This window comes from Salvia splendens, chromosome 15 (genome assembly GCF_004379255.2).
Source record: "Salvia splendens isolate huo1 chromosome 15, SspV2, whole genome shotgun sequence".
Taxonomy (NCBI): domain Eukaryota; kingdom Viridiplantae; phylum Streptophyta; class Magnoliopsida; order Lamiales; family Lamiaceae; genus Salvia; species Salvia splendens.
The window spans coordinates 16898014-16911532 of NC_056046.1; the positions used below are offsets into that span (position 1 = coordinate 16898014).

General features: G+C 44.0%; 1 pseudogene; it reads right to left on the minus strand.

Moving 5' to 3' along the window:
- Window positions 1-12447: 12447 nt before the first annotated feature.
- Window positions 12448-13167, minus strand: LOC121767925 (annotated as a pseudogene).
- Window positions 13168-13519: the final 352 nt, after the last annotated feature.

A 13519-nucleotide genomic window follows, 5' to 3' on the forward strand; every position in this document is an offset into this window, starting at 1 on the left:
ATTGTCCTGGGGCATGTAGTATCGGAAAAGGGCATACAGGTGGACCAAACAAAAGTGGACGTGATATCAAAACTGCCCCACCCGACAAATCAAAAGGAGGTAAGGGGATTCCTAGGTCACGCAGGATTCTATAGGAGATTCATAAAGGATTTTGCCAAAATTGCTCAGCCACTCACTCATCTGTTGCACAACGATGTTGAGTTTGTTTTTAATGAGGAGTGCATTAAGGCTTTTCAGCTGCTGAAGGACAGATTAGTATCTGCCCCCATCATCAGAGCACCTGATTGGGGTTTGCCGTTTGAAATCATGTGCGATGCGAGTGACTATGCAGTAGGGGCGGTGCTAGGTCAAAGAGTTGACGGAAAAAGTTACGTGATTTTCTATGCGTCAAAAACGCTAAATCAAGCCCAGAAAAATTACGACACCACGGAGAAGGAAATGTTGGCAGTCGTGTACTCTTTTGAAAAATTCCGACCATATCTGCTCGGGTCGAGGGTGATAGTCTTCACAGATCACGCTGCGATAAAATACTTACTGGCAAAAAAGGAGTCTAAGCCAAGGTTGATCCGTTGGGTGTTACTGTTACAGGAGTTTAACTGGGAAGTCAGAGACAAGAAGGGAACGGAGAACAAGGTGGCTGATCACTTGAGCCGCATTTACCAAGGTGAGACAGATGAAGCAATACCTGATGCGTTCCCGGAAGAACATCTTTATTATCTTAACGATTCTCCTAGACCTATCGATTTTGAAGAAGTAATGGCAGCGACAGGTCCAGGAGGTGCTGAAAAAGGGAAATGCCAGACGAATGCAGAACCATGGTTCGCTGACCTAGCAAATTACTTGGTCACTAAAGAAGTGCCCAGCTCCGACGAAATTTCCCGGGCCCAGAAGATGAAATTAAAAAGTGAAGCCAAATACTACTTTTGGGACGATCCGTATTTGTGGAAAATGGGAGCTGACCAGGTAATTAGGAGATGCATTCCGGAGTGGGAGCAAAGGGATGTGCTGAATCATTGCCATGCTCTAGCTTGTGGGGGTCACTTTGGACCTAGGAAGACTGCAAGGAAGGTTTTAGACAGTGGTTTCTACTGGCCGACATTACACAAGGATGCATTCGAATTCTGCCAGAATTGCGAAAGGTGTCAGCAGACCGGAGGAATTTCTAGAAGGGACGAAATGCCACAAGTTCCGGTGATTGTTTGTGAGATTTTCGATGTTTGGGGTATGGACTTTATGGGTCCATTTCCATCTTCATATGGGAATACATACATACTTGTGGCGGTGGACTACGTTTCGAAATGGATAGAGGCAAAAGCTACGACCTCCTGCGAAGCTGTAGAAGTAGCCAAATTTCTGCGATCTAACATTTTCAACAGGTACGGAATCCCTAGGGCTGTCATCTCAGACCAAGGAACCCATTTTAAGAACCGTACAATAGAGGCTCTCATGAAGAAATACGGAGTCCACCATAGGTTGTCTACACCTTATCATCCTCAGTCCAACGGCCAGGCAGAAATATCAAATAGGGAGATAAAGGCCATTCTCGAAAAAACGGTGAACCCGTCTAGGAAGGATTGGAGTAAGAGACTGGATGATGCATTATGGGCTTATAGGACAGCTTATAAGACACCTATTGGTATGTCACCATATAGGTTGGTATTCGGAAAAATGTGCCACTTACCCGTGGGAATCGAACACAGAGCATACTGGGCGGTCAAAGAGATCAACATGAACCCGCAGGCTTGTGAAGAAGAGAGGAAGATGCAGCTCCAGGAACTGGAAGAGTTACGGCTTGAGTCTTATGAATCTGCCATGTGGTATAAGGAAAAAACTAAGCTTTGGCATGATAAAAATCTCCGGGGCAAGGAACTCAGGGTAGGACAGAAAGTCCTTTTGTTTCAATCCAAGCTCAAGTTGATGCCTGGAAAGTTAAAGTCTAAATGGATTGGGCCTTACATCATCGTGGGACTTCGAGCAAACGGAGCAGTTGAAATCCAGGGAAGTGCACCAAATTCCATACCCTTTCTTGTCAATGGACATAGGATAAAGGTCTTTAGGGATAGCTCGGAGTTGTGTGTAGTGGACGAAGTGCCACTACGTGCACTCTTTGATATCACCTAACCAGTCTAGGAAGGAAGTGTTCTTAGAATATCTCCTGGGTCTAGCACTTAAAAGTTTGACCATACCCTGATCCAGGAAATTTTGAGAACACTTAAAAACAAATTTTGTAAATATTTAATTGCTTTCTTTTAAAAAAAAAAAAAAAAATTCCAAAAATATTTTCGAAACACCAGACCCATCGGGAATGATTTTGATGCTGTCATATCCTAGGCCCGGGGGGTTTGGCGTTTCATTCTTTTTAGTTTGATGTTTCTTTTAGTTTTTCAGAAGGAATTTACTTGCGCAAGGAATTGTGGGAAAAAGAATTTTGGAGGGAGTCGACACCGGTTCGGTTTTCAAAAGGCACTTTATGGGGAGGCGTACGGTCGCTAGCGTCACCACCTGCACCCGCCTGCAAAAGAAAAATGTCCTCTCCCATGCCTACACTATGATCGGTTTTGGCATTCTTATTTTCTCTTTACTCATTCTCTCTCCAAATATTCTCTCTCAAATCAAAACCCCAAATTTCTCTCTCTCTCTCTAACCCTAATCTGCAAAATTTCGCCCAAGATCTTTACAAATTTCTGCAGAATACCATGGATAACAAACAAGGAACCAGCAGCGCCTCTGGATCCGCCGAGAAGAGTGCGGCGGAGTTCATGAATGAACTATTTCAGAAGTTCGGAGGGGCCGACAAAGCGATGCAGGCGTTCGCGATGTTCGCAATGGGACAAACCATGCCAGCCGGTCCCACAACCACCGTGACACAACCGGAGGCTGTCGAGACACCACCCACTGCTGTACCCGAGCTCGTACCGGAGGCTGCTACCATAATTCCAGAAGAAACCACCTCTGCACAGGACACAGTCCCAGTCATCACCACCAAGCCGGAGGACGATGCAGTACCCGCTGTTCCAGTACCAACCCTTGCGGAGATTCGGGAAGTAGAGACAGATCTGGCCGCGGGACTGAATTTATTGGCCGTAAGCGAACCCAGGTTAGATTCTGATTCTACGAGGGAAACCCCTGTTTTAAAGGATGGAGGTAATAGTGTTTCAGAGGGAGTGAACCCCGATATTTCTGCTGGGGACTTAGTGGAGAGTGTTGTTGAGGGGGAAACCCCTGTTCTGAAGGCGTCTGTTGAGAGGGATGCCGTTGTTGATGGTGACGATGTTCAAGTGGGCGAAGCCGCCCTAATTTCTGAGAAGGATGTGGAAGGGGAAACCCTAGAAGTAGTTGGGGGCGATGAAGCCCAAATTGCTGAGGAAGATGTTGTTGCGGGAAGGACTCCCGACAAGTCTGTGGGCACTGATGCCCAACCTGAAGGAAATCTTAAGGGGTTAGAAACCCCTGTTTATATCGCGGGGGCAACCCCATTATTAGCAGAGGAAGGTGGAGCACTCGATTCTGAGGATGCTCAAGAAACTGTTGATGCAGGACTCAACATGATAGTGGATCTAACTGAGGTCCCTGAGGAGGCCGATTCGCAGCTAAATCTAAGGGGAACAAGGAGACGGACACGTCGAAGTATTCTTGATGACATTGACGAATCCGCACAACAAAAGGATAAGGAAACGCTGGACCTAGCGACAGCCGTGTCTGAGCAGGGAGACTCCCCCAGACCGAGTGGAAGGGAGAGTGAAGAAGAGGGGCGCCGCGCGATGGCTAAGAAAAGGAAAGGAAAACAAATTGCTTCCTCCTCGACCGAGAAGGCGAGGGGGATATCTACTGATTCCCCACTTCCTCCACCTGCCAAGGTACCATACGCCGCAGAGCCCGAGAGTCCTGCCAGGTCCAGCGATTCAGAGGAAGACCAAGAGGCAGATGTACTGAACTTTGAGCCGACGGAAATTTGGATTACAAAGGAACTGCTGGACGATATGAGAAAATTTGACGATCCGAAACGTGCGGCCATATACAAGGAGAAGAGTGCTGAGGGAAAGGTTGCGAAGTCTGGAAAGATGTACCACCCGGCGGAACTCAAACATATTAGCTCTAACGATGAGTTCAGGGGGTATATAGATGCAATCGGTTTTGATTGGTTACTGAAGCACTGCACTTTCGAAGTTCCAGTTGACGCGGCCCGTGAATTCTTCTCCACATTCCGGTTCAAATCCACTGCCGACTTGGATACGGAATCCATAACTTTCAGGCTTTTTAATGAAGAACATAGGATGAGTATCCGGGAGTGGACCTTGCGGATGGGCTTGCTAACGGGGACAGAAGATGATGAGGGCCTGTGGAACGAAAGAATGGTTGGTCCGCCGAAGTTGACGCTAGGATTTAAAGCGCAAAGTGCGTGGGAGTTCTTGACTCACCCAAGAGTGGGTCAATTTAAAACAAGTTTTTCAAAGGCACACCATATAGAGAATCGGGTCCTGCGATTCGCCCAAACTTTTGTCAGCTACAGCTTGATGGGCACTGCCAACAACGCCCTGACGACCGCCGACCTATATTTTACGTGGTGCATGGCCACAGGAGTACGAGTTCATTTGGGTTATTGGTTAGCCCAAGCCTGCCATCAGGTCACCTCCAACCCGTCCAGGCATCTGTACACGTGCCATCTTCTCGGGGCCTATTTGAAGCGCAACGTGGTGATTAAAATCAGCAAGGCCTGCCGTGAAGTAAAGATGTGCTCAGCCCCGGAAGTCTTCAATTTCGACTTTTTTTTCAACAAGGGGTTACTGATCGCCCGAGGGAAGGAGGTGTGTTTTTATGAGGTCGGTAAGTCAGAGGCACAAGTCAAGCAGGAACCCGATGTGGTGGAGGTAACGGATCAAGCCACTGTGGACGAAGTCAGGCTGATGGTTATGGAAGTTAAGAAAGAAGTTGAGGAGGTACGGAAGGGAATAGACGGGGTCCGCAAAGAAATGACCGAGATCCGAAGGGAATTCGGAAAAAGCAGGGAAGAGGCCGCAATCCTGAAGGGCCGCATCACCGATTTGGTGGCTTCGTCAAATCAGCAAACCAACGGGATGGCGGAAAGTGTTGCTTTAATGACGACCATGCTAAAATGGCTGCGCAGGAAATTCCCAGACGCTTCGGGAACTCTTCCTGGGTCTAGCGGCGACATTACAACGCCGGGTCCAGGAAGTGTATCTGCGCAAAAGCCATCACAAGGCCCGAGGCCTCACACCACCCCCTCTTCCGCTAGACCCGTGATCCTAAGGACAGCCATACCCCGACCTACTGATGACAGACCAGAAAAGCCGGAGATGCCGGCCAGGAAGAAAGCAAAGGTGACCCAGCCGACGGTGCCACCAAAGTTTGGCTCCCACGGGGGCCAGACCCCGAATTAAATTTCCCCGCCAACCCAAGTAACTTCTTCTTTTCTGTTTTTCATTTTTTTTTAAATTCTTTCGTTTTTTTTTATTTTTACCTGCCAACATGCTACGTTCTGTATATATGTGTTGAACCCTTCCACACTTAGCCCAATCTTTGGTCTAAGTGTGAGAAGGGGGTTGTTATGTCATAGCATGTTTTGTGTTGTATGTTGTTTCTTCTCCCGCTTAGCACGATGTTCGGTCTAAGTAAGAAGTTTGTTTTGTTTTGTCTGTGTGTTTGTTTGTTTGTTTTTGTTGTCTGATGTTCTTACTTCTTTTCCCCCCTTCACTAGGAAAGCTTGGGGACAAGCTCGAGTGAAGTGGGAGGGGGGGAGTAAGTATAGCTTCTGTTTTTGTGTCTTAGAGTCTTTAGGTTGCGTGTTTCGCATGAATTAGTAAGATAATAAGGCAAGTTTCCCTTAGTAAGAGCGATTGAAGAGAGAATATATGTCAACTTTGATGCCCCTTTTTCCTAATAAATTCAGAATGGTTTGGATGAAGTTGGGACGATGGAAAAAGCCTCAGATAACCTAGTTGTGAAGCCCCACATTAAGAGTGAGTTATAAGCCTAAACACTGTGAGCTAACTTATAAAAATGGGCTACCACTTGATGCTTAGGGAGTAGAGAATAAAGGAGAAAAAAATGGGGAAAGGAGGTATAAGCTGGACGAAGTCCAGGGAAAAGGAGGTATAAGCTGGACGAAGTCCAGAGGAAAGGAGGTATAAGCTGGACGAAGTCCAGGGGAAAGGAGGTATAAGCTGGACGAAGTCCAGGGAAAAGGAGGTATAAGCTGGACGAAGTCCAGGGATTAAAAAAAAAAAGAGAGAGAGAGAAAATTCGATATAAGTTATCCTTAAAAGGCAGGAAGCAATCGTCACCTGACCCAGGAATTCAAAGTAAAAGGAGGATTGTAGCAAGAAGGGAGAACTCTCATAACCCAACGCATCAGTGGTATAATTTTAACTGAGGAGCGTTTTGATCCTAACATCCCTGGTGAGGAATGAGTGATCGAGCGAACCTAGCCGCTGGGAAATCAAAGGGGGTTTCTTGACGAACCGACAAACCGTTTTGAAGTGGACGAGAAAAGGGGGAAGATTTGGAGAATGTAGACGATCGGATAGGACTCAAGCTTGTGGGGACGGTCGCCTAAAAGTTGAACTAGTTCATGCTTGTCTGTTATGTTTGTTCTCATTTTTTTTTAGTTTGTAGTTGTCTAGGTCTAGGAGTCTGTTTTGTTTGTGGAATCGTACTTGGGGGGGGCCGTGCATTGAAATTTGCCTTATTTCTTTTTCTTGTCTTTCATACTAGAGGACAAGCATGGTTTAAGTGTGAGCAGTTTGATAAGGCTAATTTCATGCATGGGTCTAGGGACTTAATTCGTAATTTTATTGGGGCTAACGCACGTTTTAAGCCAGGTGTGTGAAGGAATTCGCCAGATCCAGGAAAGAAGACCAAAAAATCACAGGGTCGAGGAAATGGCGATTTAGTGAACGATTATGAAGAGAATTGCTCGACGGAGGAAGCTCTAGAGTTGAAGGGTAGAATAGGGATTTCTACGAAGACTCGAGGGCTATGTCCGCATCTATAAAAGGCAGAAGCATGCAAGCTGGAGGGATCTTCTCGGTGGAGACCTCACCACAGCCTGTTGCTTAGTTCATTTTTCCATACACACACTTGGTACTAATTTGCGGAGATTTCAGTTCACACGTCCGGGGTTTCATCTTAGCTTTCGATAGTGTGTAACACCGCTCTTATTTGGGGCGAAGAAACAATTTCTCTTTCGCTTTCCGGATTTTACTTACTCTGCCGAGCTTCGTTGTTCGAAGCTCGGTTCGCTGTTTTTACCGAAGAATCTCTGGTTTTAATGCAAGTTTGATTTTCTGTTATGGCAATTGTGTTGATTTCTAGTTTGATTGTTTCGTTGTTGAGATTTTGGTGTTTTAAATTGTCTGAGTTGGATGCGTTTCGCAGCTGTTTTTGAGTCATTGCAGGTTAATGGTCAGATCTGGGAGATTGGAGTTGGATTGTAGAGGAATCCGTGTTTGATCTGCTGAATTTGTTTGTTGTTGAGTTCGGATGTCTTGGATCCGGAGTGGATCAAGTATTTTGGCGTGAATCTGAAGTAGTTTCGATCTGATTTTTATGCCTAGTTTACGTGTTTTTCTTTCATTCCGTCTAGTGTACGCAGATCTGATGTGTTTCCATTTTGTGGCAAGTTTCCGACGAGCAAATTTCTATATTCTGTTCGAATCTCGCTTTGTGTTCTGTTTTGTTCATCTGCAAGTTTAATCCAGCTGAGAGGATGCATTGTGCTGCAAGCTAGCGTCAAAGTTTGTTGTCTGCAGTCCTTTTTGTACTTGCCACTTTTTGAATGATGGTCCCCACTTTCAGTTATATTCTGTTTAGCTAGATTAGGTAGTTGTTTACACTGTCCAGGAAGTGGTTATGTTTCTTGCTGTCGAAGTCTGAATTTACAAGTTAACATGTCCTAGGTCTAGCATTTACATTTCCTGCCTAGGTCTAGAGTTAGTTTAAAATTCTCAACCCTTTTGCGTGGCAGCAGCCATTTGTTTGTCCAAAGCCTCTGAGCACTACTTTGCGAGTCCATCTCTGTGGGATCGACCCCACTTCCCTATACTAATTCATAGTATTCGGGTTGAGGGATTTATATTATTTTTTGAAAGGGGAGTTGAGAGTGTCCAACGACTAAAGCACTGTATGTTCTCTTGAGTTCCTGGACCCTGTGCTCCAGTGGACTTAAGAAGCATGGTGTCTTGACCGAGCGCTTGCATTGATCAATTTCTGTGCATACGTACGAAAGAGCGTCTCTCTGAATCTCTCCCCCCCTTCCAGCATCAGAATGTTGCTATACTGACCAGTATGCATCCCAAAAAGGCTCGAGATGGAGAAGAAGGATTGCTGGGAAGATCAGCCACAAGTAAGGGCAAAAGAGTCATTTCGCGAAGAGAGTCTACCCTAAAAATCAAGGGTAGGCCTCCCTATAAAAGGAAGCCACTTGGAGAGAAGAAAAAAAAAAAGAAATCGATCATAGGGAATCAACTTTAGGAGCTCTACACTTTGTAGAATTCTCTCTCGGTAGATCAGTTCCTTTAGCTTTGTCCTACATCTTTTCATTCCTCGCCTCAGCCATGGTCACCTGAAGTTCACCAGTTCATTGGAGTTCCGCATTATCTCGTTCCAGCCAGCGTGTTTCGTAGTGTTAGCAGTTTCATCGCCCGGAGTGGCAAAACAATCTTTATTTGCTTTCTTAGTTAATCTTTACGTGTTTCCTTACGTTGGACCTGTTGCACTTTCAATTTCCGTTTGCTTTTTGAAGTATTTCGTTTAGATCCAAACACCTTTTATGTAATGAAGTTGTCTTTGTGCATCGTTTTCTGTTTGATTCAATTTCTTTCTGCCTAGATAGCTTAGATCTAGTTGTTACTGTAATTTCCAAGTGTTGCGAGCATGTTTTCATTTTCGCACTGATAAATCTGAGTTCTGAATTTAGATAGCTGTTAGATTTTAGATCTGAAATGGTAAGTTTGAAAGCATAGTCTACGTGATTTCTGTCACCTTGCATGTTACCCAATAAGCGTAATTTCAGTTTTGTTAGTTTAATCTTTTGATTTGGAGTTTAGATTGTAGATCAGTTCTTGTGAAGTTGTTAATCTGCATTTCTCGTCCATGAATCTGGGTTTGTTGATCTGAGTTTATTCATGTTGAAGAAGAAGACATCCACATCCAAGTTTGGGACCACTTTTGTTTTTTAGTTACTTTTTGCTTTTGTCATTTACTTTTCTCTACTTTTTCTGCTGGTACTCTACAGATCTGACAGCCTAGACACGTAACTACCACTTATTCTCTGATATTTTGTTTTGCCTTTTATAGTAACCCCGTACCTTCCACATATTTCCTGAAACATAATTTTCCCCCACTCTCACGTACACAGTTGCTTATCAATCATCTCTCACACCTCCTAGTCAGTAGAGTACCACCTTAATTTCCAGTCTAGTTAGAATCTCAACCCAAAGCGTGGTAGCTAACCAACCTTTCCAGATTATCACCACAATTATCAAAGCGCATTCATCTCTGTGGGATTCGACCCTTACATCCACTATACTAGTCAGTAGAAGTGGGTTGAGGAATGATTGATACCAGGTTCAGGCTTAGCTGGGACGTCCATCCTGATCAGTAGGACACATCCTTTGCTTGACGCGACACCTGCACTAACCTGCTCTATCACATATTCCGAGCATCACTCCTCCTGTGCTCAGCAATCCAAAAAAATAAGTAAAACTCCAACACTTTTTGAATAGTCTTAAATCTAAAACGGGATGCTTGTCCACGCGTTCAAGAATGCCCAAACATGACATCTTATTGCGTGGAGGAATCCACCGTGCATCGTTGTTGAACGATGACAATTGATGATCAAAACTTGTGGCATTAGCGGCATGTAAATCCACATAGATATAAGAAATGTCATTCTTTACTTCATCACCAGATGTGTTCGCTTCGGTTTGCCCCTCCTTGATAGGAAGCTCGTTCGGCTGGGACTGGGGTTCAACTGCTTGCCTCACATCTCCCTTGCAATTCTGTTCCGAGAGTTCTACCACTATTGGAAGCATATCATAGTCTCTCTCACAGTTTGTTAGGTCACCACTTTCTTCCGCTTGTTTGGCCAGAGATTCTTCAAGTGACTTACATAGCTCTTCGACTTTTTCCTGAGAGCTGAGGTTGCGTTCAGGACACCAACAACTGGAGGCGGAGGCGCTGGTGCGGAGCAGTTGTGCGAGCAGGAGGGCTGTTGCGGCTGTGGGGGCTGCTGCGGGTATTTTGGTCACGGCAGTGGTGGCTGGGACGTAAAATTTGTGGGTTGGTAGTTATACTGCCACGAATGATATCTGGCGTAGGAATTTTGCAGCGGCGCGTATGAATCCGAGTAGGTGTAGGGCTCCTGCGGGACAGCGGCTGGAACTGGCCAACAAGGTTGTTGGTCGTAGGAATACACTTGACGCGGCGGGACATAGGGTGGTGGTGGATTTAGTGGTTTGGCGTACAAATGTTGTAGCAGCGTGTATGAATCCGCGTAGGTGTATGGAGGCGGCAGCTGGTCGGCGTTTGGAGGCTGCGACGGCTAGTAGAAGGTGAACTGGAATTGCGACTGTGCAGCTGCGTACAGTGGGCTTCCGTCGGGTGCGTCAGGTTCTGGGCGCAACGGAGGGAGCATGGCTGCTGCCCTACACACATGCTCAATCAATCGGGTCTTGAGTCGGGCATGCCAAGCGAGGATATATTCCAACGTTGCAGCTATTGAATTCAGTTGCAAGTCTTCGGATGCTTGCGATATCTCCGGCCATGAACGAAGATTGACTTCGGCCATAAGTTTGAAGATGAAAGCACCAATTTGATAAGGGTATTTCCTAATCACGATGCCGGAGACAATAAACGAGAAGTCCCGGGAGGCAGAATCCCGTCGACAACTCAAGATTTAAACCAAGTACTAAAATAAAACAAAAAGAGACGTAAATTCATATATTCATTCATTGATGGGAAATATATAACAATGTCACCTATTTATAATGCTAGTAACTTAACGAACAAGAAAATAGATATCCTAAAGATACGATAAATCAAAATTAACTAATTAATAAAGATATGAGGATAGATATCAGACAGAGGGGGTACAAAACTTTTGGGCACGGAAATTAAAAAATTGCGTTGAAAAGTAGGAGAGATGAATAAAGTAAGAAAGATAAAGAGGGAGTAAAGTAGGTGATGGAAAAAAGTAAGAGTGATTGGATGTTTTATTTTTAGTCATAAAATGAAATGACACAACTTAATTGGGACATTCCAAAAAGGAATACGACTCAACTTAGTTGGGACAGAGGGAATATAACAAAAAGGAGCGATGTCTCGCTGTCGTGCATACAATGTCCCCTACGGCACCTATAGGGAAAAAGAGAGTAAACAAATTAATCCCTCCTTCCATTATTTGTCACTAATTTTCTTTTTGGCCCGTCCATCAATAGTTGTCATAGTTACCTTCTATTACTTTTGGTAATAGACCACACATTCCACTAATGCATTCTCACTCACATTTTATTATAAAACTAATATATAAAAATATGACACACATTCCACCAACCTTTTCAACTTACTTTCGACTACATTTCTTAAAACCCGTGTCGGATCAAAGTGTGTCCACTAATGGCGGACGGAGTGAGTACCTTATAGCATTAACTACAACTTCACCAAGATATTGCGAAGATCCAATTTTTATTTCCAAAAGACTATTACTCCTTTTCTTTTATTTTCTTTATCTTTAGTAAATTTTGAAAATCAAATAATATAACACAAGCATACAAATTACCTGATCAGTCAAGTTATTCTGTTATTGTAAATTTGTAACGAGGCTCACATGCAAGAAAAACCAAAAACAATAAATATTTATACTTGTTTGGGAAATTAATGAGTAAATATTCATGTAAGCTATTCTTGAAATTAGATTTGCCTTACGCTATCCTTGAAATTAGATATGCCTAGTTTTATTATTACCATAAAAATTAATACTATTCTTTAATTAGTCTTTAATTATCTTAAACCATCGCCCAATCGACATTTTTATTACACTTGAATAACTTGATCATTTTTATTAAAATCTATGCAGCACCTTCGAACAACCACTATTTAAAGTCCCATGTGTTTTTTTTCATTTTAGGTAAGTGGTCCCCACCATTCAATTAAATCACTATATCCACACACTTATTATAAAATCAATATATAAAAGTGGAGTCCACACTCCACTAACTCATTTCTCCATTTTTCTTTACAAAGTTAAACAATTTTTTAAAAATCGCGCCGAGTCAAAATGAGACTATAAATGACGAATGGAGGGAGTATTCGTTCAATTCATATTTGTCTCTTCACAAAAACTAGTTCATACTACTATTACTTACGGTGAACATGTCTTTCTAATCAAGTAAATCTCATCATCTAGTAATAATATTTCAACCATTTTTCTCTCGATCTCTTTTAAATAAAAGGATCATCCTTATTTGTTATATCCACTAGGGTTTACAACAAACACATGCAATACTGAAAAATCGATCACAAGAGCCTATTAATAATGCAAAACGTAGACATCATATTGAACAACAGCATTCAACGTTTTGAGGTCAAAGAAATGAGTCCTCGCGTGCACATACCCTCTCGCGAACCGGAAGACGCCGCTGCCCCCGACGATCGGCATCTCCCTCACGGCCGAGAACACCGCGTTCCGGCCCAGCACGCTGAGCGTGCTTCCGTTGAATTTTCCCTCCAAAAAATGCGAAATTGAGCGCCATCAGGAGCCCCGTCCGGCTCAAGTCGGCGGAGGCGTAGAGCCCCTGCGCTCTCCCCACGATCTTGGAGCCCGCGTCGGGGCTGGCGGTGAGGGGGTCGTCGATCATCATCACGATGCCGAAGCCAGTGGCGGAGGAGTTGGTGGCGGCGGCCTCGGCCACGGGGACAGCTAGCGGTGGGGCTGCGCCCGCTGACGATGTCGTGGAAGTAGAAGTGGAGGTGACTTAGCTTCTCTCGCTTCGTTGATATCCCCATTTCTCGTTTGTTCAGTTTTGTTGAGAACGAGTTTGTGGAAAGGGATAGGGATGAGAGGGTGAGAATGGTGAATGCGAGGAAGATAACCGCAGCTCTGGCCATGGCGGATTTTGAGAGAGAAAGAGTAAAGAAAGAGAGAATTGTTTCTCGCAAATACAGTTACAAGGGCATGACAAAGGATTGAGATCGGTGTCCCTTTATTTTGGGGGAGATGAAATGGTTATAGGAAAATGTCTTTTTTAACTTTTACTTGAATAAAGAGGAATCATAGTATGTCCCAAAATAATACTACTACTACTTCATTTGTATGATTTTTTAGTCAAATTTAAAAGGTTAAATTCAAGGGAAATAAATCAAAAGTTGCATTTCTATATCTATATCTAGAGTGGTAGTTAGTGTGATTATTTACAGGAATGCTATTTGGGTGGAAACATAACTATTGGCTGCATTGATAGTCCAATAAAATGATAGCTTCTCAAGTAAGTTTTGAAACAAC